The sequence below is a fragment of the Lytechinus variegatus genome, chromosome 2, assembly GCF_018143015.1.
Source record: "Lytechinus variegatus isolate NC3 chromosome 2, Lvar_3.0, whole genome shotgun sequence".
Lineage (NCBI taxonomy): Eukaryota > Metazoa > Echinodermata > Echinoidea > Temnopleuroida > Toxopneustidae > Lytechinus > Lytechinus variegatus.
Window position 1 is genome coordinate 30908099 of NC_054741.1, and position 25678 is coordinate 30933776.

At 37.6% G+C, this 25678-nt stretch overlaps 1 pseudogene; it reads right to left on the reverse strand.

Moving 5' to 3' along the window:
• Positions 1-797: 797 nt before the first annotated feature.
• On the reverse strand, positions 798-25286 carry LOC121407828 (annotated as a pseudogene).
• Between the last annotated feature and the right edge of the window lie 392 nt (positions 25287-25678).

A 25678-nucleotide genomic window follows, 5' to 3' on the forward strand; every position in this document is an offset into this window, starting at 1 on the left:
ATGTCTTGATAACAATTACAATATTAATAATACCAACCTGTTACAATAGCGTATCTGAGTCCCTATATGCGCTGGATTGGATATTATTACCCTGACTAAGGAGGTAAAATCTTCTTGCCCTGACTTTAGCCCCGCAGCCTTTTTACAGCGCGGTGGCATTTCGAGGAATAAATTCCTGCCAGATACCCATTTACCTCACCTAGGTTGAGTGCAGCACAGTGTGGATAAATTTCTTGCCGATGGAAATTGCATGGCTGGGATTCGAACCCACGTCCATCTGTTTTAATTTCAGAAGACTATTCCACTGAGCCGCAACACTCCACGATTCTCGTTTAACCCCCCCCCCATCTAAATGCTCAGGTACTACCACCACGCCCCACCCTTAATATTTTGGTTAGGAAATATCAAAAATGATTATAAAATGGATTATTGCTAAAAAAATATGAATACATAGTAAAATTATCTGTAAGAATAATAACCATGTGTCGGGTTTTTTTATGGGCACCCTTCCTACATCTTTCTTCCTTTCTTTTTCTTTTTCATTGTTTCCCCTTTCCAGTAACAACCTCTGCTTTTCCGGGGTGACTCTGTCGTACCGCTCATGAGGAGCATTAACGTTACATGGTATCTAATGTTACGTGCAGTGCTACTTATCTAACTTCCACTCTTCCTACTGACGACATGCATTCAGTAATTAAACAAATTCCAACACTTCTGAGCTTCGGCTTTCTCATCAAAGTATGATATTGTAATATTGCACAGTGAAATTTTAAATTGTCATTGCTATAAAAGTAACGAATATTGCGTGAGTCTCATGCAAGGTCCTCTTCTTCCTCCTCTTCGTCGAAATCGCCATCGTCATCCACGGAGACATCCTGGTACTGTTGGTACTCAGAAACCAAGTCATTCATGTTGCTCTCAGCCTCAGTGAACTCCATCTCGTCCATACCCTCACAGTGTACCAATGAAGGAAAGCCTTTCTCCTGAACATAGCGGTGAACTGCTCAGAGATACGCTTGAAGAGCTCCTGGATGGCAGTGCTGTTGCCGATGAAAGTGGAAGACATCTTTAGCCCACGTGGTGGGATGTCACAGACAGCGGTCTTGACGTTGTTGGGGATCCATTCAACGAAGTAGCTGCTGTTCTTGTTCTGTACGTTGAGCATCTGTTCATCACCTCCTTCATGGACATACGGCCACGGAAGATGGCGGCAACGGTGAGGTAACGACCATGACGAGGATCACAGGCAGCCATCATGTTCTTGGCATCGAACATCTGTTGGGTGAGCTCTGGAACGGTCAAGGCACGGTATTGTTTGCTTCCTCGACTCGTCAGAGGAGCAAAGCCAGGCATAAAGAAGTGAAGACGTGGGAAGGGAACCATGTTGACAGCAAGTTTGCGGAGATCAGCGTTGAGTTGGCCAGGGAATCGGAGGCAGGTGGTGACGCCACTCATGGTGGCAGAGACCAGATGGTTCAGATCTCCGTAAGTGGGTGTGGTCAGCTTGAGGGTACGGAAGCAGATATCGTAGAGGGCTTCATTGTCAATGCAATAGGTCTCGTCTGTGTTCTCAACCAACTGATGGACTGAGAGTGTGGCGTTGTATGGTTCAACAACAGTGTCTGATACTTTTGGTGATGGCACAACGCTGAATGTGTTCATGATGCGGTCTGGGTACTCTTCACGGATCTTGCTGATGAGGAGGGTTCCCATTCCAGAGCCGGTACCACCACCAAGGGAGTGTGTAAGTTGGAAGCCCTGTCAAAACGGATCACACAAAATGTAATATTAGTTTACAAAAACATTATGGACAATGAATGGTGCAGATCGATTGACCACAAAATATCAATGTCAATGAGATTTCATCATTAAAGAAATTATTCTGGAAATCATCAGTATAGACTCCCTTACCTGTAGACAATCACAATCCTCAGCTTCTTTCCTCAAGACGTCCATGACAACATCAACGAGTTCTGCTCCTTCAGTGTAATGGCCTTTGGCCCAGTTGTTTCCAGCTCCACTCTGTCCGAAGACAAAGTTATCAGGTCGGAAGAGTCGCCCAAAATTGCCAGACCGGACTGAGTCCATGGTACCCGGCTCTAAGTCCACCAAGATGGCGCGAGGAACATACTTCTTTTCTAGAAAGACGATTAAAAAAGTGAAAATTATGTTGATCAGTCTCTATCTGTGAATATTCTAATAACACTCTATTTTATAATTGGTTTCTAACATTAACATTGATGTACTCTAGACTTCGTCAAACTCCCATCATAGGGTTCCCGGGTGGAGGAGGACAGGATGGTTGTAACAAGCCAAACTGGAGGAACTAGTTCGTCATCCGTCTATGCTAAGCTCAATAGTTACAAAACAAGACCTGAAATGCATACATTATTCTAGAAATACTACTATAGGAAACCATTTTTGATTTGCAAACTTTGCTGAAAAAGTAAGATGAAAAATCATTATTATGGTCTTATAACAAACGTTCGTCACCCGTCTTGTACCCAGTGACGATTCAAGGAAATTCGGCGCCCGTGGCACGCGTCCTTTACTATGTCTGACGCCGGAAGCGAATGCAGAAATCGCGTCATTCCAACTTTTTGACGATTCTCTATCTTGTATAGTTGAACTTTCTATTTTTTTCACTCATCTCAGTGGCTGTCCCAAAATTTTCAACCTTTTTGGCCCCTGAAATAGGATTGTCTGGGACGCATGCCCTCTTGCTTAAAATTCCCAGATACGAGGCTTGACTCTGATAATGATTGTATCCAAGAATTTTCCAAACAAGCGTTCTTAATAATTTTATGTTAATATTACTGGAAAGGCACATCACTTCATTATTTTGTAGGTTTCCCTGGACCCTCCCATTTCATTCATAAGAGCCACACTCGTTTATGTTGGATCCATTTTCGTCAACCAACTCGGAAAGTGTAGATGAGCAAAGTTGGGTGACGAATCTCGACTTTGTGAGAAAGTTTGGGAGTAAGGTACACGATTACTAAAGACAGTGAGACAGGTTTAGTTTGGTTGTAAATGGCGTGGAGTTCCTCAAAATAACTTAATCGGTGAATCCCGACTAACGAACATCATATTGCATTTTCTATATTGTTGTGTCGAATCAGGCTTGATCATATTGATAATGGTCTGTCAGCAGATTTATCTTAACCAAGATGTGGAAATTCTCAGAACAAGGAATTAAAAGGAAGCAAATAATTAATCAAATTACTCAACCACCTGAAAATATATCAGTCAAATATTAACTGTCTGCATCATCAGACTATCCCCTTTCCCCAGATTTCTGTAAGAGACAAAGTGAGATTGGGACCATTTTCGTCACCCGACTAGGGGGGTGCGGATGAACTTAGTTTGGAGGTGAATTCGTACTCTATGAACAGGTGAGCCGTTTTAAACCATTTTCAGAAGATGATGTAGTGGGAAAGGTTTTACTGGTTTGATTTGATACAATACGGAGTGCCTCACAACCAACATGACCAAGGTTTGGCAACCCCCTGACATCTAGCTATAATAACGATAAATTGCCACTTGGCCTATACACCCCTTTGTCCACTTTCCGTTTAGTTTAAATCCCAGTATAGTCTAACCCTAGTTCGTCTACTAACCATTTGGTCTTATTTCCAGTTAGCCCACAACCATATTGTCTAATTTCAAGGTTAGGCTAGACCCATTCCGTATGATATCCACTTGGTATGACGCCATGTTTATGACCTACATTTTTACTATAATTAAAGTGTAAAATGATAATTATACGAACGTGATGAAGTAGAAATCAGACCATCTCATCATTGGACTAAAACGTCAGTTAGACCAGGGGCCGGTCTTACAAAGAATTGCGATTGATCCCATCAATCGCAACTATGGAAAGCCAGCAAAGCCAACATATAAAATACATGTTTGTTTTTAAAAAAAATCTAGATATGAATGTATATCCATAAATTCATTGATTTATTGACAATTTGATGTGTTCTCGTTTGTTTACAGACGATATTTTTCAAATTTCTATAGAAAAAATTATGACACTGATGGATTTCCATAGAGTTATACGATTGATTGGATCAATCCTAAATCTTTGTTAGACGCGGCCCATGTGAGTATTAGACCCAAATGATGATTGAACAAATCGTTGTAAAATATTGTAGATCAAATGGAACAAGCCATAATAGTGTTAGACGCCTGATCATAGAATTGGACTATCTGTTATACAAGTTGATATGAACCCCAAAAGGGGGAATCATGAAAGAACTCAATCGACATGTATATAAATCAGAACTTCACACTGCATGACCTCTGACACTTTCTTGACTATAGTTCAAACTAAATATTTACAATAAGAAGAGTCTTCATCTCCTTTATGGTAAAGAATAGTCAATATTCAATACCAATAAATAAATTCAATATGGCTAAAATTAGTCTTGATATTCTCATAATGGATGCCTTTGAATTATCCATCAATTTTCTTGTATTGTTTAGCAATATAATCATATTCGAAAAATGATTAACATCCGAAGAGTTATGTCAAGGTTATTTTCCGCCCGTAATAAATGTCGAACATTCTGGATATATAGAAAACAAGGGTTCATCTCAGTGATTATGAAAATTGTTAGCTTGGTGTGAAATGAGAAGAAGATTCACTTTTATGATTAGAAAATATATTTTGAAATAGATAGAAGTAAATTGTGGTTAGAAATACCTAGATTACATATTTTATTTTGCTTGTTTTTCTCACGAAATTATTGGGCTTTGGAGAAATGGCCTATATAATTTTGTCCACTTTCATCCCCTCCGAAACTCTCAGAAAATAGAGCCTAATTAAGGTGAATAAATCATAAATACTAACATCCTAGACCGAATAATAAACAGTGATGAATATATTCTTTATCAATCATGTCAATGAAAGAAATCAAACTGAGTGCTGATTCCTATATACCAAATCCTTGCATGGCATCAGTAGAATGTATGATTATGAAAAAACGCCCCTAGAAACAACCAAATAATTTCGAAATCTTGATCTTTATCAATCATGTCAATGAAAGAAATCAAACTGAGTGCTGATTCCTATATACCAAATCCTTGCATGGCATCAGTAGAATGTATGATTATGAAAAAACGCCCCTAGAAACAACCAAATAATTTCGAAATCTTATATGATTGACAGGAGCGGAACTACTTTTCATAACGATTTTTCTTATCAGTCCTTAACGCCATTCGCCAGTTTCTGGCTTCATAATCTGATAATCTGATATCACAAGACAGGGTATAATTACGAAATGATCACAAATGTTTCCATATCAACAGCGGCTTTGCATGGGGTTGTCACGTTTTGTAGATTTAAAAAGGTATCAATCTGAGTTCATGAATTGTACCTGTACACCCATAGAGGGATGCACTCTTGTGAATACAAAGAGAGAGAGGGTGAGAAGAAAAAAAATGCCAACGGTAACGGTACATTGAACAAATTATTGTTATGTTCACAAGATAGACCATATAGTCGAAGTTCATAACCGACTCGATCAAAGTTTATTGTCGATATCATTTTGTGTAAACAGTCATATAGCAACCGCATGAAGTTCCACAATAGTATTAAGATATCAATCTTACTAGCCATGTAGTATACACTACAATGAAATGTGACATTACGTTTTTCATATGAATAATATATGCATTCGAAGTTTTGAGAGAAAAAAAATTACTAGGGTTAGTTTTTACAATAATTCAGACGTAGAATTTTGTAGGTTTTTTTTTTAAATAAATAAACGCAACATTGAAAAAAAATATAATCCAAACATGCTTATCCATAATTATCAATCTTATGGGAGCAAATGGTTTTTATTGTGGCATGCCTTATTGTTGTGGCAACCTTATTGAATGCATGCAATCATTGAGAACAACCAAAACAGTTTGATTTTTTTTACCTCATCTGTTTGGCATGAAACACAATCTTGAATCTTTCTGATCACTAATAATTGATATATTATTTCCTCGACCAATTAATCTCATTTTAACTACTTACCGGATGCCAATCCATAATAAACGTTGATTTTGTCCAGTTGTAAGGCACTGTCCCCTATGTATGCGCCGCTAGGATCGACTCCATGTTCGTCAGATATCACCTCCCAAAACTATGAAAGGAGAAGAGAAGGAGGAGGGTGACGAGGAGAAGAAGATAAAGAAGAAGGAGAGGGAGAAGAAGGAGGAGGAGAAGAAGAAGAAGATAAGAAGAAGAAGAAGAAGAGGAAGAAGAAGGAGAAGAAGAAGAAGGAAAAGAAGAAGAAGAAGAAGAAGGAGGAGGAGGAGAAAAAGAAGGAGAAACAGAAGCAGTTATTGAAGCATAAGAAATTATCATTATCCTTGGTTAAGATATGCATGGATTCATTTTTTAATTTATTTATTTATTCATTTACTTACTTACTTATTTATTCATTCATCCATTTATTTATTCATTTTTTTTTGGGGGGGAAGGGGGTAGAATAGAATGAATATCAACGATTATAAATTGTACAGGAAACGGGAAAAGATATTGCCTCAATCAATGGTTCCACCTGAACCCTTTAATCATAATAGATAATAACACATGTGATTTATATAGCGTCTTTTCCATTTTGATCAAAATTGCTCAAGGCGCTTATAAGAGAGCCAAGCATAAAAGTAAAGAGAACTAATTACAAGAAAGGGTAAATCACAAATGAAAAATAAATTACAAATCATGTATATGTATATTGTGATTAATTGAAGCAGTAGCGGTACCAATGGGGCGGGGGAATGGAAGCATTCCCCCCCCCCGAAATTTGAAATATGAAGAATGAAATGTTCTAAAATATGGGGGAAAACAGAGTTCCACCCCTCTCCACCTTCCACAGCTGATCAATGCTCACCAATAAGCATAACTTTTATACATTTTATTTTTAACATGGGCGATATTAGATTATAAGTGGGCAGATCTAGGGTTCTCACGCGGGGGGGGGGGGCAGTGCACAAAATGATTTAAAAGAAATTAAGGTTCGATAATTCGGTAGATCTCTTCCCGTCTGCAATTATTACTGAGGGTAAAATGCAATTATTGCGTATAACTCGATCTATAAGTGAGTAAGATCTCTTTTGCCAGCTTCCCCCGATCCTTGTACTGAGATCAACGACATAACGATACGTGCAGTTATTGCCCTTTAACCCCATTTAACAGAATTATTCGTTAGATGGTGATTACAAATTCCAGTGGTATTTAGCAATAGACAGATATGAATTTCTTTACAATGGCTGATTGTCGAGATAAAATACAAAGTATGCTTCCATCATGTCCATGTTAATCTCCGACTGTTTTTTGTTCCAAGGATAGGGAAATCCCTGATAAAGAATGTTTCCTTTTTTATCGGAAATTGCATGACGGGCATCTTAATAAATTTCCTTGATCAAAATAATATCTTGATATTTCCACACAAGAAGATTGTTGAAAATGTTTTGTGCAGTAGGCCATATTAATCATATTCCGATCAATAAACGAGTATTATTCACTAAAAAGATTATATTTTTCAAAATATGAACGAGTTTGATCATTACAGGCCTACTTTCTCACACTGTCAAACAACTTTAAATTGTTCAAGAGTATAGTTGCGGCATGCGTTATATTTTCTTTATTGTTCAATCGATGGTGCACGTTCGAAAATAAATTAGAGAATACATTAGGTTTTATATTGCTTTATTTCAAACCATTCAATTGTGTTACTAGCAGCAATATTAATAAAGAAACTTTTTTAGTATAACTGTAAAGTTTAATGACTTGTTAGTTTGCTGTTGGAAATGACGATATATAAATAGAATAATAAATCCATATTTTGTATACAACTCCTTTTGTTGTATAAAGGCCTGCATTTGCTTTCTTAAAATATTCAAATATCAAAATTTCATCCCTAGTGCATTTACAAGAAACTCGTCGATATAAAGATGTGATGCTCTGGTTTGGGTATACAGGCTGAAGATAGAAGGAGCGGGCATACAATTCGAAGTCTTGGACATGTTTGAGTTCGAACAGCACTTGACTTGATTTGCTTGTCGAGCTGTATATCAATAGAACTTTCGAGGTTCTTTTGAATCTACACAATATGCTATCACAAAAGACTCGATCGAACAAAGTTCAATTGAATAAAATTGGGTCAAACTCCAAAAATTGTATGATTATCAGGGGGAGATTTATTGGTTGCTATTGAACTAGAGTGCACCTATCTGAAATGATCTGGAAAATTCAGTTGATCGACACCCCCTCCGCATGTACACAAGTGCTCTCTTTTAGCATGTTCAGGTCGATGATTAACATTTGATAATACAATCTTATGCAAAAATTCCTTTTTTCAAAACTGAAAACTATTTTATGCTTGTTATTTTAATTTAGAACCAGCATTCCATTTTCAGGTAATAATTATTATTTTCTTGTGAGAGAAAAACTTGAGCAGAAAAACCCCTGTCCATAGCGTATAGCATCTTTCAGCTATACAAAAATCAATATGGTTTAAATTGTATCTTATCAGCTTATACTAATGACCATGATTTTAATTAGGATTTTTTCAAGGTCTTTAAAATCTAGTGACAATTAGAGCAGATTTTCATCATTTTTATTAAACCGAAAATGATGAATAGTATGCTTATTGCAGAATTATCATAATGGTCGATTTTTTGTTGATATTTGTTTCCACGTCTCTGACCGGTTTTGTCCGTTAAAATCTTATTTTTAATTAAGGTGGACTAAGTTTCATATACTTTCTCAAACCGAAAAGAACAGTTCACACATAAAAAGGAACATAGAATTCGAAAGATTGAAACTATTATTTTGTAGAGGGCGGACTTTCAGATAGCAAATAGGGAGAGAATGACCCTCAAAGACAAGGAGTTCTGATGACCAATTGCTGTGCCTATAAACACGAATTATCATCTTCAACTTATAGTAATACGAAAAACAGGTCTCAAAAGTCTAAAAGCGGAATAGCTAATGAGGTATGAGGTAACATCCTCGAAGCAAAATATAGTTTAACCATAGAGATATATACTTAATAACGCCTAATTAGTATACATCTCTATGAGTTTAACAAAGAAATTTAAATAATTATAACTATAGTCTATATTATATAAAGTTCAAGGCCGAACTATTTTTAGAGGGCGCTCTTTCAGATGAGAAAAAGTAGAGAAGTATGGAAGTTAAGTGCCACCGAGATGGTGAGATAATTATCTTGGGAAATCGACATCTTGATAGGAAAAGATAAGATGACAAGATCCCGGATCTCATCATGTCGACATCTCGCAGAAGAGATGATGAGATGACAAGATCCCGGATCTCATCATGTCAACATCTTTTAGAAGAGATGATGAGATGACAAGATCCCGGATCTCATCATGTTGACATCTTTTAGAAGAGATGATGAGATGACGAGACCCCAGATCTCATCATGTTGACATCTTTTAGAAGAGATGATGAGATGACAAGATCCAGGATCTCATCATGCTGACATCTTTTAGAAGAGATGATGAGATGACAAGGTCCCGGATCGCTTCATGTCGTCATCTTTTAGAAGAGATGATCAGATGACAAGATCCCAGATCTCGTCATGTCGACATCTTTTAGAAGAAATGTCAGATGACAAGATCTTCGATCCATGATCATGTCATCTAATCATCTCTTCTTAAAGATGTAGACATGACGAGTTACGAGATCATGACATCTGATCATCTCTTCCAATGGATGTAGACATGCCGAGATCCAAGATCTTGTCATCTGATCATCTCTTCTACAAGATGTCAACATGATGAGATCCGGGATCTTGTCATCTCATCATCTCTTCTACAAGATGTCAACATGATGAGATCCAGGATCTTGTCATCTCATCATCTCTTCTAAAAGATGTCAACATGATGAGATCTGGGATCTTGTCATCTCATCATCTCTTCTAAAAGATGTCAACATGATGAGATCCGGGATCTTGTCATCTCATCATCTCTTCTAAAAGATGTTGACATGATGAGATCCGGGATCTTGTCATCTCATCATCTCTTCTAAAAGATGTCGACATGATGAGATCCGGGATCTTGTCATCTCATCATCTCTTCTGCGAGATGTCGACATGATGAGATCCGGGATCTTGTCATCTTATCTTTTTCCTATCAAGATGTCAACTTCCCAAGATGATTATCTCAACATCTCGGTGGCACTTTTAAGCTTCCATAGAGAAGGACTCTTTAGACGCAGTCCATGCTGATACTAACCCGTCGATTTTCCCTCCACAAACAAGAGAATAACAATTATGCTATGACTGACATTGTGAGTAATTAATGCATTCTAAAGAAATTATATTGAACTGGTGTTATTTTCATACATACACGATTTACCATTTATATTGCAGAGGGTTTTTGGTGATTTTGGTAAAAAGTGACCATCATGAACTTACCTTGGCGCCAATTTGGTTGCCGCACTGACCAGCTTGGATATGCACTATCTCACGCATGGTTGTTCTGAAAAAAAAAACCATTAACGAAACGATAAGATATTTTTAACAAACAGGATAAACATGATAGCAGCTTGATATTGAGGTATTTTAAAACTTCGACCTTAATGTTTAGTGCGTCTATTTTGCACCTAAGTTTTGATGATGATGATGAAAATACTACTACTACTACTACTACTACTACTACTACTACTACTACTACTACTACTACTACTACTACTACTACCACTACTACCACCACCGCCGCCGCTACTACTACTACTACTACTACTACACCACCACCACCACCACCGCCGCTACTATACTACTACTACTACTACTACCACCACCACCACCACCACCACCACCACACCAACCACTCCACTACTACTACTACTACTTCTACTACTAATACTACCGCCACTATACTACAACTACTACTTCTACTACTACTACTACTACTACTACTACTACTACTACTACTACTACTACTACTACTACTACTACTACTACTACTACTACTGACTACTATTACTAATAATAATAATTATAATAATATCAATTCATTTTGTCATATTTCACCCAGGGTGGTTCTCCCAGCGGGCAGAAGATAATGATAAGCAAAAAAAGCATGATATAGCAAGGTGTATCATAAAAATAACCTATCAATCTATATATATTTAATATAAATTATATCAATCTTTTCATCCAGTCCTAAATAATATATCAGGTACAGGATTTTTTTTCAGGCACGTAGCCAGGGGGAAGTCGCCCCCCAAAAAAAGAAAAGAAAAAAAAGGAAGGGAAAAAGAGAGAAGAAAAGGAAAAGGGAAGGGAGGAAAGGGAAAAAAGTTAGCTTTGTGTTTTTTTCTCTTTTTATTCTTTATTTTTTTCTTAAAAGTGAAACTCCTTCACTCTTGCTCTAAATTTATATATGAATTTTGCTTCCGCGCTGCGCGCGGTTAAATGACAATATTGAAGATCTCCATATTTCCCCCACCCTTTCTCTAAACCCTGTTCTTCCACCTCAGCTACACTGTGTTTCTTGCCAGTTAAAGTTCATATGTATGCATGCATTACGGCATGGAATTAGAGTAAGGTTAGGCCGAAGTATATGAAGTAATTTTTTTTTTTATTGTCGCGCAACTTCTGGTCGGGTCGGCTCTGGGCGGGTAGTCTTTTTATCAATTTCTGCCGTCACCTCCATAAAGTCAACTTCTCCGCTTTTCAGCTCATAACTAAACAACCATAATTTTGGGGCGAAAAGGTTCCCAATTTAAAAAGAGGAAGGTATAAAATTCTTGTCGTATTAAATAAAAAAGTACTATATCTTTTTATCAAATTCTATTAAACTTCATGTCATTTCCCTGCACGTTCATCTCCTGTCCTTTTTTGCGCCCTCAGTTTGAAATTTTGAATGACACGTAAGTTTCTTTATAATTCAAAATGAAGTGCTTCAGGACAAAGAAATAATTAAAGGCATCCTTTTTTATCTATAATTTCAATAAATCACAGAAGATTCAACTTTTTGCGCACCATTTTCCTTGTAATGAAGTTCAATAATATTAGAAGATCAATTGAATTAGAGTCAATGGGGGTATTGGAGATATCTGCATTTGATGAAAAGTCCGCCCTTTGAAATTTCAGAATTGAATTGCTCTGCGCGGGGAGGAATATCTTCCGCCCGGCATATACACTTCTTCTCCTCAGTCTGTTTTGCGAGTTAAAGATATGCATTGTTTGTAATAAAATCTGATCTTTCCTAGGGAAGTATTCAATATGTCTTTGAGAACACCCTTTTCTCGGGATCCTTTTCATGGCAAAAAATTGACAAAACGCTCTAGCTTCCACGCTTCGCGCGTGGTTATTATTATTTTTATTTCCTCCATTGTATTCCTTTTTGTACTAGGTGCATGTGGATACCACAAAAAAAATAAAGAGCAAGGGGTCTCTATCAGTCATTATACCTATAGATCTATACCCCTAACTGAAAAGAACACAGTGTCCCACAGTGGGTGCCATAGTGTGTTCACAGTGTGGAACAAAGTATGACATCACCTTCACACTATTTAATTTTTTTTAGCATTTTAGCAGTGTAAACAACATATTCACATACAGTTGACCGCGCAAACATGCTGTTAACAGTCCCCGGTAACAGTCACACTGTCGAGGTGTGTTCAACAGTGTCTTGAACATTTTTTCACACTGTAGAATTGTAACAGTGTGAACAATATTTTCATTTAGTCCACTATGTGAACACATGCACTGTGCGACACTGTTATTTCCAGCAGGGACCCTATGGATAAGGGCAAAAGGTATATGGGGAGGGGAGGGGTGGGCTGGAGAAGGAGAAGGAAATAGTAATTATGACAATCTCCTTTGAGCCCAGCTGAAAATCGTGTTTTTTGTTGTTGTTTTACAAATGAAAGAATATGCCAACATACTAAAGCTACCTTAAAAGCTATATACTTCAAGGGGGATAAGCCCGTCAGTCATAAGGACCATAAGTCATAATACTAACTGGTCATAAGGACCGCTAGTCATAACGTGTAAAATCCTATACCCAAAAGCTCGCTAGTCATAATAGGCAAAAGGGGTCGCTAGTCATAAGGTCATAAGGACCATGGGTCATAAGGTCCGATTTTCATAATGCAAGATAAGGGTTGCTATTCATAATGGACCATAAGGGTAATTGATCATAAGGATCGCCAGTCATAATCAACAATGAGGGTCGGAATTCATAATACTAGATGAGGGTCGCTAGTCATAAAAAGGAAGAGGCTACATTGATCATAAGGGTCGCCAGTCATAATAGGGGATGAGGGTCGCCAGTCATAATGGTAGAAGGGGTTCGCCAGTCATAATAATGGATGAGGGTCGCCAGTCATAATAATGGATGAGGGTCGCCAGTCATAATAATGGATGAGGGTCGCCAGTCATAATAGGAGAAGGGGTTCGCCAGTCATAATGATAGATGATCGAGGGTCGCCAGTCATAATAGTAGAAGGGGTTCGCCAGTCATAATGGTAGATGAGGGTCGCTATTCATAATAGTAGAAAGGGTTCGCCAGTCATAATGATAGATGAGGGTCGCCAGTCATAATAGTAGAAGGGGTTCGCCAGTCATAATAATGGATGAGGGTCGCTAGTCATAATAATAGATGAGGTTCGCCAGTCATAATAGTGGATGAGGGTCGCTATTCATAATAGTAGAAGGGGTTCGCCAGTCATAATAATGGATGAGGGTCGCTAGTCATAATAATAGATGAGGTTCGCCAGTCATAATAGTGGATGAGGGTCGCTATTCATAATAGTAGATGGGGTTCGCCAGTCATAATAGATGAGGGTCGCTATTCATAATAATGGATGAGGGTCGCCAGTCATAATAGTGGAAGAGGGTCGCCAGTCATAATAGTAGAAGGGGTTCGCCAGTCATAATAATGGATGAGGGTCGTCAGTCATAATAATGGATGAGGGTCGCCAGTCATAACAATGGATGAGGGTCGCCAGTCATAATGGTAGAAGGGGTTCGCCAGTCATAATAGTGGATGAAGGTCGCTATTCATAATAGAATAAAGGGTTCGCCAGTCATAATAATGGATGAGGGTCGCCAGTCATAATAGTAGAAGGGGTTCGCCAGTCATAATGGTAGATGAGGGTCGCTATTCATAATAGTAGAAAGGGTTCGCCAGTCATAATGATAGATGAGGGTCGCCAGTCATAATAGTAGAAGGGGTTCGCCAGTCATAATGGTAGATGAGGGTCGCTATTCATAATAGTAGAAGGGGTTCGCCAGTCATAATAATGGATGAGGGTCGCTAGTCATAATAATAGATGAGGTTCGCCAGTCATAATAGTGGATGAGGGTCGCTATTCATAATAGTAGCAGGGGTTCGCCAGTCATAATGATAGATGAGGGTCGCCAGTCATAATAGTAGAAGGGGTTCGCCAGTCATAATGGTAGATGAGGGTCGCTATTCATAATAGGAGAAAGGGTTCGCCAGTCATAATGATAGATGAGGGTCGCCAGTCATAATAGTAGAAGGGGTTCGCCAGTCATAATAATGGATGAGGGTCGCCAGTCATAATAATGGATGAGGGTCGCCAGTCATAATAGAAGAAGGGGTTCGCCAGTCATAATAGTGGATGAGGGTCGCTATTCATAATAGAAGAAAGGGTTCGCCAGTCATAATAATGGATGGGGGTCGCCATTCATAATAGTAGCAGGGGTTCGCCAGTCATAATGATAGATGAGGGTCGCCAGTCATAATAGTAGAAGGGGTTCGCCAGTCATAATAATGGATGAGGGTCGCTAGTCATAATAGTAGATGGGGTTCGCCAGTCATAATACTGGATGAGGGTCGCTATTCATAATAATGGATGAGGGTCGCCAGTCATAATAGTGGAAGAGGGTCGCCAGTCATAATAGTAGAAGGGGTTCGCCAGTCATAATAATGGATGAGGGTCGTCAGTCATAATAATGGATGAGGGTCGCCAGTCATAACAATGGATGAGGGTCGCCAGTCATAATGGTAGAAGGGGTTCGCCAGTCATAATAGTGGATGAAGGTCGCTATTCATAATAGAACAAAGGGTTCGCCAGTCATAATAATGGATGAGGGTCGCCAGTCATAATAGTAGAAGGGGTTCGCCAGTCATAATGGTAGATGAGGGTCGCTATTCATAATAAGCGAAAGGGTTCGCCAGTCATAATAGTAGAAGGGGTTCGCCAGTCATAATAGTAGATGAGGGTCGCTAGTCTTATTAGTAGAAGAGGGTTGCTAGCCATGATAGTGGAAGTGGTTCGCATGTCAGTAGAAGGGAACTTTGCTACATAATAGCTGAGGTGGGCGCAAAGCGTGAGAACACAAAAAAGGTGATTTTCAAGCCTAATATGTATTATGTTGTAGTTCAAGAAGGGTATTTAATTTCGAATAAGAGCACATTTTTATTTTGAAAAATGGGATTTTTTTTAATCATAACCAGCAGGAGCTATTAAAAATGACACCCTTTAAAAAGATAGATTATCTCATGTTATTGACATTACTTTTGTGACCATCCTGAAATGTTTTATGTTGGACTTCAAGAACAGTATTTAGTTTTGAAAAAAGCGCACTTTTCATTTCGCCAAAAGGCTTTTTACTTTTGAAAAAGGGCATTTTTTTACCTACGGCGATTTTTTTTCATCATAACCAGCAGAAGTTGTTAGAAATTATACCCTCCCCTAAAAATCAAATTATCTTTAGGCGAAAAGTGTAGATTGTGAATAATTCCAATAACAAGGAAATCTTCTTTGAATATATGCATTTAAGATAGTGTTGACCTAAACCTGTACCAGAGTATTTTCTAAAAGCCTTTTTTTCAATAGAGGTTGGGTTTTTTTACAGAAAAATGTCTTTTCTATCTATATTATACTTTTTTTTAGTTGATGTTGAATATGATATGAGCATGAAATTATTCCTTCATATTATATATTTCATTTTTTGAAAAGGAAAAAAAACCCAAATATTTATTGTTTACAGGACACTCATTTTGTAAAGGATTTGGAAGAAAACATATTAAAGGAGTGGGAGGAAGGTTTTTTCTCATATAAATCATCTAATGCAATGCTATATTATTTGATAAAAACATACAACTTGTTATTAAGAGAGTAAAATGCGATACTGATGGAAACTATGTTGCTTATTTCATTGATATCATTGTATAGGCAAAATGACCCTAAATTTTTTAGATGTATAGAAAATATCTTATTGGACTATGATGATCCTCATAAAATCCTATGTGGTGATTGGAACCTGGTCCAAAGTTTTGAGTCAGTGAGTTAATTTAGTTGATCCATGGCGTCAGTTAAATCCAAATTCAAAATGTTATACTTGGAGACAGTCCACACCATTGAAGCAAAGTAGAAAACATTATTTTTTGATATCTTCAGATATTATTTCTTTGGTTAGAAAATGTGATATTGATTAAGGATATCGTACCGATCACACAATGATCAGTTTAGAGACTGTGTTAGATGAATGTTTTTACAGTATCTTAATATTGATTGTCTTCATGATAAAGCTTTTGAAACTGTTAGAAAAGAGAAACTCAGATTTATTATTGAATATCAGTTGTTTTGTTTATACACTGTTCATAGGCGGATCTAGGGGGCCGAGGGCCCACCCCCCCCCCAAAAAAAAAAAGTAATTGGGGAAGAAAGAAAGAAAGAAAGAAAAGAAAAAGAAAGAAAGAAAGAAAGAAAAAGAAGGGAAAAGAGAGGAGAAAAAAGAAGGGGAAACACAAGAAGAGGAAGACGAGTGAATAAAATAAGATTAGGGGAAGCCTAGAAAAATGATTTTTAAAATCCTTAATGTCACTATAAAAAAAAATCGCTTGCGCTTCGCGCCCGCATTGCATGTTAGGTCATTTACATATCAATATGGAGATTGAAATATCAAATTTTGAAGTCAACATAGAAAACATATTTCAGCTCAGAAATCGTACTTTCATTATTTTGTTTGATTTACAAATTGATTTTTAAAAAGTGCTCTGCAAAACTTTTTGTTTTATGGTCTGATTTTTTTAAAATTTCGGCTTGCGATTCGCGCTCGCATTGATTGTTGAAAATCTATCAACTCACGCATCTTCTTCATAAATCATAAATACAAAAGTGCTTTAAATGTACAGTTTTCAGGCCATAATATTAATATATTTCACGCTCTCACATTAGGCTTATTAGGTTAATAAATAAGATATTAATTCAAGAATCAAATTGTCCCTTTTTCAGAATGCAATATCGACAAGTTTTATCTTGCGCTTAGGAAGAGAAATAAGAAGATATAGTCATAATTTTAATATGATGACATAATGCTCTTGGAATGTCCTGGTCCTATGTCAAAACTCAAAGTAATAATAATGAAACTTTTGAATGAAATTAAAATAATGAAACTCTTTTTTTTATGTCATCCATACACACCTCACAATTTTTCCTACAAAGTGCTTGAAATACAGAGCTTAAATTGACCCTTTTCAGATCGGAATATCAAATGTTTTAAGCTCCCGCTTCGCGCTCACTTTATCGATTTTAACGATCAAAAAAGGTATTTAGAATGCCCACTCAGATTCTAGGTCTAAATCTGAAACACGCGCGCGTTTATTCAGATACGCAGCTTGTGCTCTGTATAAATCATTATCCAGTTTTAATCCACAATATAAAAAATTTGTGCTCGCGCTTTGCGCTCGCAATATCGATGTAGAAAGATATCCAATTACTCATCCTTTTCACGATTTACAAAACATGAATGGAGTGTCCCGTTTTTAGGTGTAAACAGCGGCGTAACAGGGGTCGGTGGCCAAGGGGGGGGGGGCAAGAGCCAAAAATTTCCCGGTCATATGGTATAAACAGGCGCAATGGTGTAATTAGGCGACGATTTCGAAAGGGCAAGACATTGTGTATCAGGCAGAATTTATCTTTTAAAAAAAAGTCGCGAGAGAGCGATGCGAGCGAGCGATCAAAAATTTTGACATTTTTAATACAAAAATCCAATTTTGTGATAGATTTTGACATGATATCCAGAGAATATATTTCACTCTTCTCTCTTTCCATACCTTTTTTGTGATCTGTACGCCACTGTTAACAGGATTATTTGCGGCAGTAGCGTGCAGAGTAAACAAAACAAAAATCAAGGTGCGCAGTATGGCGCATGTGCTAAAAAGCTGTTTAATATAAGTCCCGAGCGAGCGAAGCGAGAAAAAATCACCTTTTCATGAGAATCTAACTTTGAGATATCTTTTTTTACATGGTAAAACTTTTGGGGACCATGGCCCAACCCTTCCATACTCATATACGGCAGTGCTATGCGGTTGGGGTCTGGGGCGGAGCCCCCGGAACTTCTTGATCTCAAAGCCATTTAAACCTCGCAGATTGCCGCTATTTAATCAAATTGCGGGTATATACAGAATATAGCTTTTACACAACACATTTATTCAACCCAGTTGAACCAAATATTTTGAGGGGGCAAAACATAGCAATGTGGGGGGGGGGGGGAAGTCGCAAGCGAGCAAAGCTAGCTGGAAAAAAATTGCCTATTGAAATTAAATTCTAATTATGTGATAAATTTCTCCATTATATTCAGCAAATAACACATTTCATTGTTTCCATTCATTTCATTATACGTTGTCTCCCATAAATTCTTTTATTTCCTCTTGGGTGTTGAACCAAGACCCCCCGCGCCTGTACGCCAGTGATTGAACGTAAAGCTTAATGTAGGAAGGGTCCCTAAGGGGGGGGGGGGCTAATAGAGCCATTTGAAGGTCATAGATGAAGAGCCCCTACTGCTTGGGGTCTGGGGCAAAGCCCCGGTAGCTTTTTTTGCATAAAATTTAGCAAGCTAATAGCACAATGTTGTATGCAGTTCCTCTTTCTTCCCGCTCTTTATTTTCTATTCTCGTCGACCCGGTCGTGTTATTAAGTTTTTATTTCTTGTCCCTTTTCTTTGTTTTCCAATTTAGCTTTGGACTAATTCCATTCTACCTTCATTTCCCGCTATTGTTTGCCATCTTTTAATTTATTTCCCATCATGCTATTGCACTATATAGGTCTATTTCAGAATGATTTGTTCTTTCTCAAATGTTTTTCTTTCGTTCTTCTTCCCGCTTTCCTTCCTTTTCTATTTCAAAAAATACATTTTTCCTTGTTTTCTTTCCACTTTTCCCTTTCTCTTTCCTTTTCCTCCTTTCCTTTCTCTCTTTCCTTCCCTTTCCCTTTCTTTCTCCATCCCTTTTATTTTTCCCGTTTTTTTATTTTCCCGGTGAAATCCGCCGGGGGCAGCTTGCCCGCTGCCCCCCCCCCCCCCGCCTGTTACGCCACTGGTGTAAATCTCGAATTTTTCCGCTTGCACTTCGCGCTCGCATCAATTGTTTAGTTACATACTTATCCTTTTTACGATGACAAAAAGTGCTCAGAATTTCGTTTTTCAGGTAGAAATGTCAAAATTTTTAGCTCGCGCTTCGCGCTCGCATTATTTGATTATTGAAATATATAACGTTCTTAGGCTAACTGCAAGCAGCCGTTAACAGATCATTTTTTATTACATCAAAACGTATATATTAAAAATTTCTGCTCGCGCTTTGCGCTCGCTATATTAAAGGTCAAGTCCACCTCAGAAAAATGTTGATTTAAATCAATAGAGAATAATCAGACAAGCACAATGATGAAAATTTCATCAAAATCGGATGTAAAATAAAAAAGTTATGACATTTCAAAGTTTCGCTTATTTTCAACAAAATAGTTATATGAACGAGCCAGTTACATCCAAATGAGAGAGTCGATGATGTCACTCACTCACTATTTCTTTTGTTTTTTATCGTTTGAATTATACAATATTTCAATTTTTTCGAATTTGACGATTAGGACCGTCCTCCTTGCGTAAAGCACAAAATGTTAAAATAATGGAATTCCACGTGTTCAGGGAGGAATGAAACTTCATTTCACAGACAATGACGACAAAATAAAAATATTTCATATTTCATTTAACAAAATACAAAAGAAATAGTGAGGAGGTCAGGAGGTGATAATGTGAAAATATGTAAAATAAAGGGGAAAATCTGAAAATATGTGTACAAAACAAATGGAGAGTTGTCCACAAAATCAGCCATTCAGTCATTTCTGCTCGTGCTTCACGTTTGTAGTAGTTATTCATTTGCATGCACATCTTTTTCAGAAAAAATACAAAAGATTTCCCAAAAAATTAGCTCGCGCTTCGCGCTCACATTATATAAATAAAGATATGATATTGTCTATAAATGTTTATTCATAGGAATAAAGCTAAGAAGTGAGTATTAGGATTACCCCTTCAAAGAAACCAAAAATCATCTTCTAGTGGCCGATCGGGGAAAATATGTCTGAAAAAAATCCGCCCCCCCCCCCCACTATTGGCGAAGGCTAGATCCGCCCCTGCTGTTGATGGAGTTGAGAGCAGCGACTATATTGTATGTAATAAGAGAGAAGAGAAAAGAAGAAAGTGTAGAAAAAACCTCGAAATTGAAATACTTAACTTAGAAAAACTTCTAGACCAAAATATAAATACTAGAGAAAATTTACAAAAAATTAGGCTACTTAGGAAATAATTAGAACAATTTAGATAAGACTTCAAATAATGCAATATGGAGAAAAACCGTCTAAATATTTTTTTATCTTGAAAAGCAGAGGATAGCAGAAATAAACATTTGTTGAATTGATTCATGATAATGGTACAGTATTGCAAAACAAACAGACATTTTAAGAGAAATTGGCTCATATAATGAACAGTTATATAAATATGCAAATAGTGATGCTGAAGAACTTTTTTTATCTTATTAGAGAAGAGAGTTTCCATAGTCTTACAGAGGAAGACGATTCTTCTTAAGGAGAAATATCTTACAGTGAAGTTGATTTAGCATTAAAAAAATATGAAAAATAATAAGCCTCCTGGACGAGATGGATTTTCAACTGATTTTTTTTAAAGCATTCTTTCAGGACTTAGGTATATTCTTGGTACGAAGTATGAATTTTGCTTATATTTCTGGAAAATTATCCATCTCACAAACAATAATGGCTTGATAACATTAATTCCTTAAGGTGACAAAGTAAGACATTTCATCAAAAATTAGAGATCAATTTCATTGTTGAATGTTGTTTATAAACTGTTGTAAAGTTGTATTGCTCACAGACTTTAAAAAGTATTACCATATAATTATTCATGTTAATCAATCAGGATTCTTGTCTGGACGATTTATTGGTGAAAATAGGAAAATTTTGTATGATTTAATTGTGTATACGGAGAAGAAACATATTCCTGATTTCTGATTTTTCATGATTTTTTGTTTAAAAACGCTTTCCATTTTTAAATTTGGACAAATCTTTCATGACATAAATAAAAATACTTTATCAGAATGCATTTTCTAGTGTTATAGTCAATGGGCAAATGACATTAAGATTCGTTTTTGCTATGCTCTAAAATTCATGGGTTGTTAATTCGAAATTCATACTCTGTCAAATGAATTTATGTTGGCTTAAAAGAATACAAAGTTCTTTAATATGCGGATGACACAGTTTTATTTCTCGATGGTACAGCTGCCAGTTTCTGTAATGTACTAAATATTTTGGATTCATTTGCTAAATGTAGTGGGTTGAAGGTCAATACGCAAAATCTACCATCTACCTCAGCTACCATTATGACTATCGACCCCATCTACTATTATGACTGGCGAACACTTTCTTCTATTATGACTGCATACGACCCTCATCCATTATTATGACTGGCGAACCCTTTCTACTAATATGAATAGCGACCCTCATCTACCATTATGACTGGCGAACCCCTTCTACTATTATGAATAGCGACCCTCATCTACCATTATGACTGGCGAACCCCTTCTACTTTTATGACTGGCGAACCCCTTTTAGTATTATGACTGGCGAACCCCTTCTACTATTATGACTGGCGACCCTCATCCATTATTATGACTGGCGAACCCTTTCTCCTATTATGACTGGCGACCCTCATTCATTACTATGACTGGCGAACCCTTTCTACTATTATGACTAGCGACCCTCATCTACCATTATGACTGGCGAACCCCTTCTACTATTATGAATAGCGACCCTCATCTACCATTATGACTGGCGAACCCCTTCTACTTTTATGACTGGCGAACCCCTTTTAGTATTATGACTGGCGACCCTCATCCATTATTATGACTGGCGAACCCTTTCTCCTGTTATGACTGGCGACCCTCATCCATTATTATGACTGGCGAACCCTTTCTACTATTATGAATAGCGACCCTCATCTACCATTATGACTGGCGAACCCTTTCCACTATTATGAATAGCGACCCTCATCTACCATTATGACTGGCGAACCCCTTCTACTTTTATGACTGGCGAACCCCTTTTAGTATTATGACTGGCGACCCTCATCCATTATTATGACTAGCGATCCCCATCCATTATTATGAATAGCGACCCTCATCCATTATTATGACTGGCGACCCTCATCCATTATTATGACTGGCGAACCCCTTCTACTATTATGACTGGCGACCCTCATCCATTATTATGACTGGCGACCCTCATCCATTATTATGACTGGCGAACCCATTCTACTATTATGAATAGCGACCCTCATCTACCATTATGACTGGCGAACCCCTTCTACTATTATGAATAGCGACCCTCATCTACCATTATGACTGGCGAACCCCTTCTACTTTTATGACTGGCGAACCCCTTTTAGTATTATGACTGGCGACCCTCATCCACTATTATGACTGGCGAACCCTTTCTTCCATTATGACTGGCGACCCTCATTCATTATTATGACTGGCGAACCCTTTCTACTATTATGAATAGCGACCCTCATCGACCATTATGACTGGCGAACCCCTTCTACTATTATGACTGGCGACCCTCATCCATTATTATGACTGGCGACCCTCATCCACTATTATGAATGGCGACCCTTATGATCAACGAACCTTTTTCCTCCTTATGACTGGCGACCCTCATCCATTATTATGACTGGCGAACCTACTATTATGACTGGCGACCCTCATCTACCATTATGACTGGCGAACCCCTTCTACTATTATGACTGGCGACCCTCATCTATTATTATGACTGGCGAACCCCTTCTACTATTATGACTGGCGACCCTCATCCACTATGACTAGCGATCCCCATCCATTATTATGAATAGCGACCCTCATTCATTATTATGACTGGCGACCCTCATCCACTATTATGAATGGCGACCCTTATGATCAACGAACCTTTTTCCTCCTTATGACTGGCGACCCTCATCCATTATTATGACTGGCGAACCCCTTCTACTATTATGACTGGCGACCCTCATCCACTATTATGACTAGCGATCCCCATCCATTATTATGAATAGCGACCCTCATCCATTATTATGACTGGCGACCCTCATCCATTATTATGACTGGCGAACCCCTTCTACTATTATGACTGGCGACCCTCATCCACTATTATGACTGGCGACCCTCATCCATTATTATGACTGGCGACCCTCATCCATTATTATGAATAGCGACCCTCATCCATTATTATGACTGGCGACCCTCATCCACTATTATGACTGGCGACCCTCATCCATTATTATGACTGGCGACCCTCATCCATTATTATGAATAGCGACCCTCATCCATTATTATGACTGGCGAACCCCTTCTACTATTATGACTGGCGACCCTCATCCACTATTATGACTGGCGACCCTCATCCATTATTATGACTGGCGAACCCCTTCTACTATTATGACTGGCGACCCTCATCCACTATTATGAATGGCGACCCTTATGATCAACGAACCTTTTTCCTCCTTATGACTGGCGACCCTCTTCCTTTATTATGACTAGCGACCCTCATGTTTGATTATGAATGGCGACCCCCATCGTTGATTATGACTAGCGACCTCTATGAACAAAGCCCCTTATGAATAGCGACCCTTATGACTATTATGACTAGCGGTCCTTATAACTAGCGGGTATTATGACCAGTGGTCCTTATGACTGGCGGGTGGACCACACTTCAAGGGTAGAGGTTTAACCGATATAGAATGAGGGAAAATTCGGCAACTTGTATATGGTTATGAGCTACAATGTATGCCATAACTCCTCTTGTGAGAGGGGAAATAGGGATTTTCGACAGAGTCAGAGCATAATTCAAATTTCCGTGCATGACGTATAAGGTTTTACAGATGGTATTGGCGATAAGAAAAGTTCAACTTCGAAGAAAATATTTTGATGTTTTTCAAAAATCATTGTCCAAAATGGCGGGCATGCTGGCTATGCCTACAAATACAATGATACCAATATGAAATACACCAAATAAAATACTGACATGAATAATTTGAACTTAAAACGAGTATTTTATGAGAAACAAAACATTAGGCCTACATTAATGATGTTTATATGTTTATACCATCATATGCTATAGCCTATACCTAAAAAAATCGGCACATATCATAGTAAATATTTTGAAGGACTGAAACGTAATACAATTGAGGGGTCCACATTTTACAAGCTTTGCTTTTCAGTGGACCCCTCCATTCTTCTCATGATATATAATTATATTGATTTAATTATATTTAATCATATTGATTATATTGATTTAAATTTGACATGCATGTTAATTTATATTTGAATCACTTATTGAATATGTATATCATTTATTCAATGTTGAATTTTGTTCATACTTTTATTTAAATGTTATCTTGTAATATTATTATTTGTATTATGTTGAAGAATGAAAAATAAATTGAATTGAATTGAACAATGGTAGGATAATGGTTTATACTGATCGAAAAGTTGCAATATTTTCAATCAAAGTTTTCAATTACAGCTTTGACGAATTTTCTTTTAATACAAAAAAACTGTTATATCAATTTGTAAATTTATACAGAAAAAAATGAACATGAAAATAGTATTTTCCATTTTAAAATACTGTGGAATATGTTTGTCGTAATACGCACTCCCCCACCCCGAACTGTATACATTTTGCGGACGGGGAGACTAAAAACAAAAATATCATCGCCTTCTCAAATTTCCTCTGAGATTAAATGCTTCATGCAGATTTCATGAAAATGTCAAGTATTTAATCACACTAAAATATTGACCTGTATTAGTTTGTTCTGGGTAAAAGCAAAATTATTGCAAGCAAATAATTTAAGAAGATAAAATTTTCCAGACTTACCAAGTTGTTATCCTCTAGAAATAATGTACCTAATCGCTATTCTGAAGCAATCCAGTTTGTTGAATGCCAAGTCACTGCAGTGCATCAACCTGCTCCAACATCCAGGCACTCGAATGGAACCCCTTTCCGATTAGAACATCCTTTTCTACTTAGGAGAAAGATCAGTGTTGTCATCCACTTGTTTCATGCGTCATGTGTTATAATTCGACGAACTGAGTTCTTGCATGAGTTCAGAGAAGAGATGACTGGTTATACGGATGCAAAGAGGAGATGAGTTCAGCATGACTTTGCGTTTTCTTCCTTGCTTGTCTTACTTCCACCCCTCCCACTCTCCCCTCTCTCCCTCCCCTCGCCCCATTTCCCTCCATCTTATTCCCGTTTCTCTCTTCTCATTGCAGTACGCAGGATATTTCCTCTCTTTCGTTGGAGTGGGGTAGGTAAGGTGAAGTGAAATTGCAATAG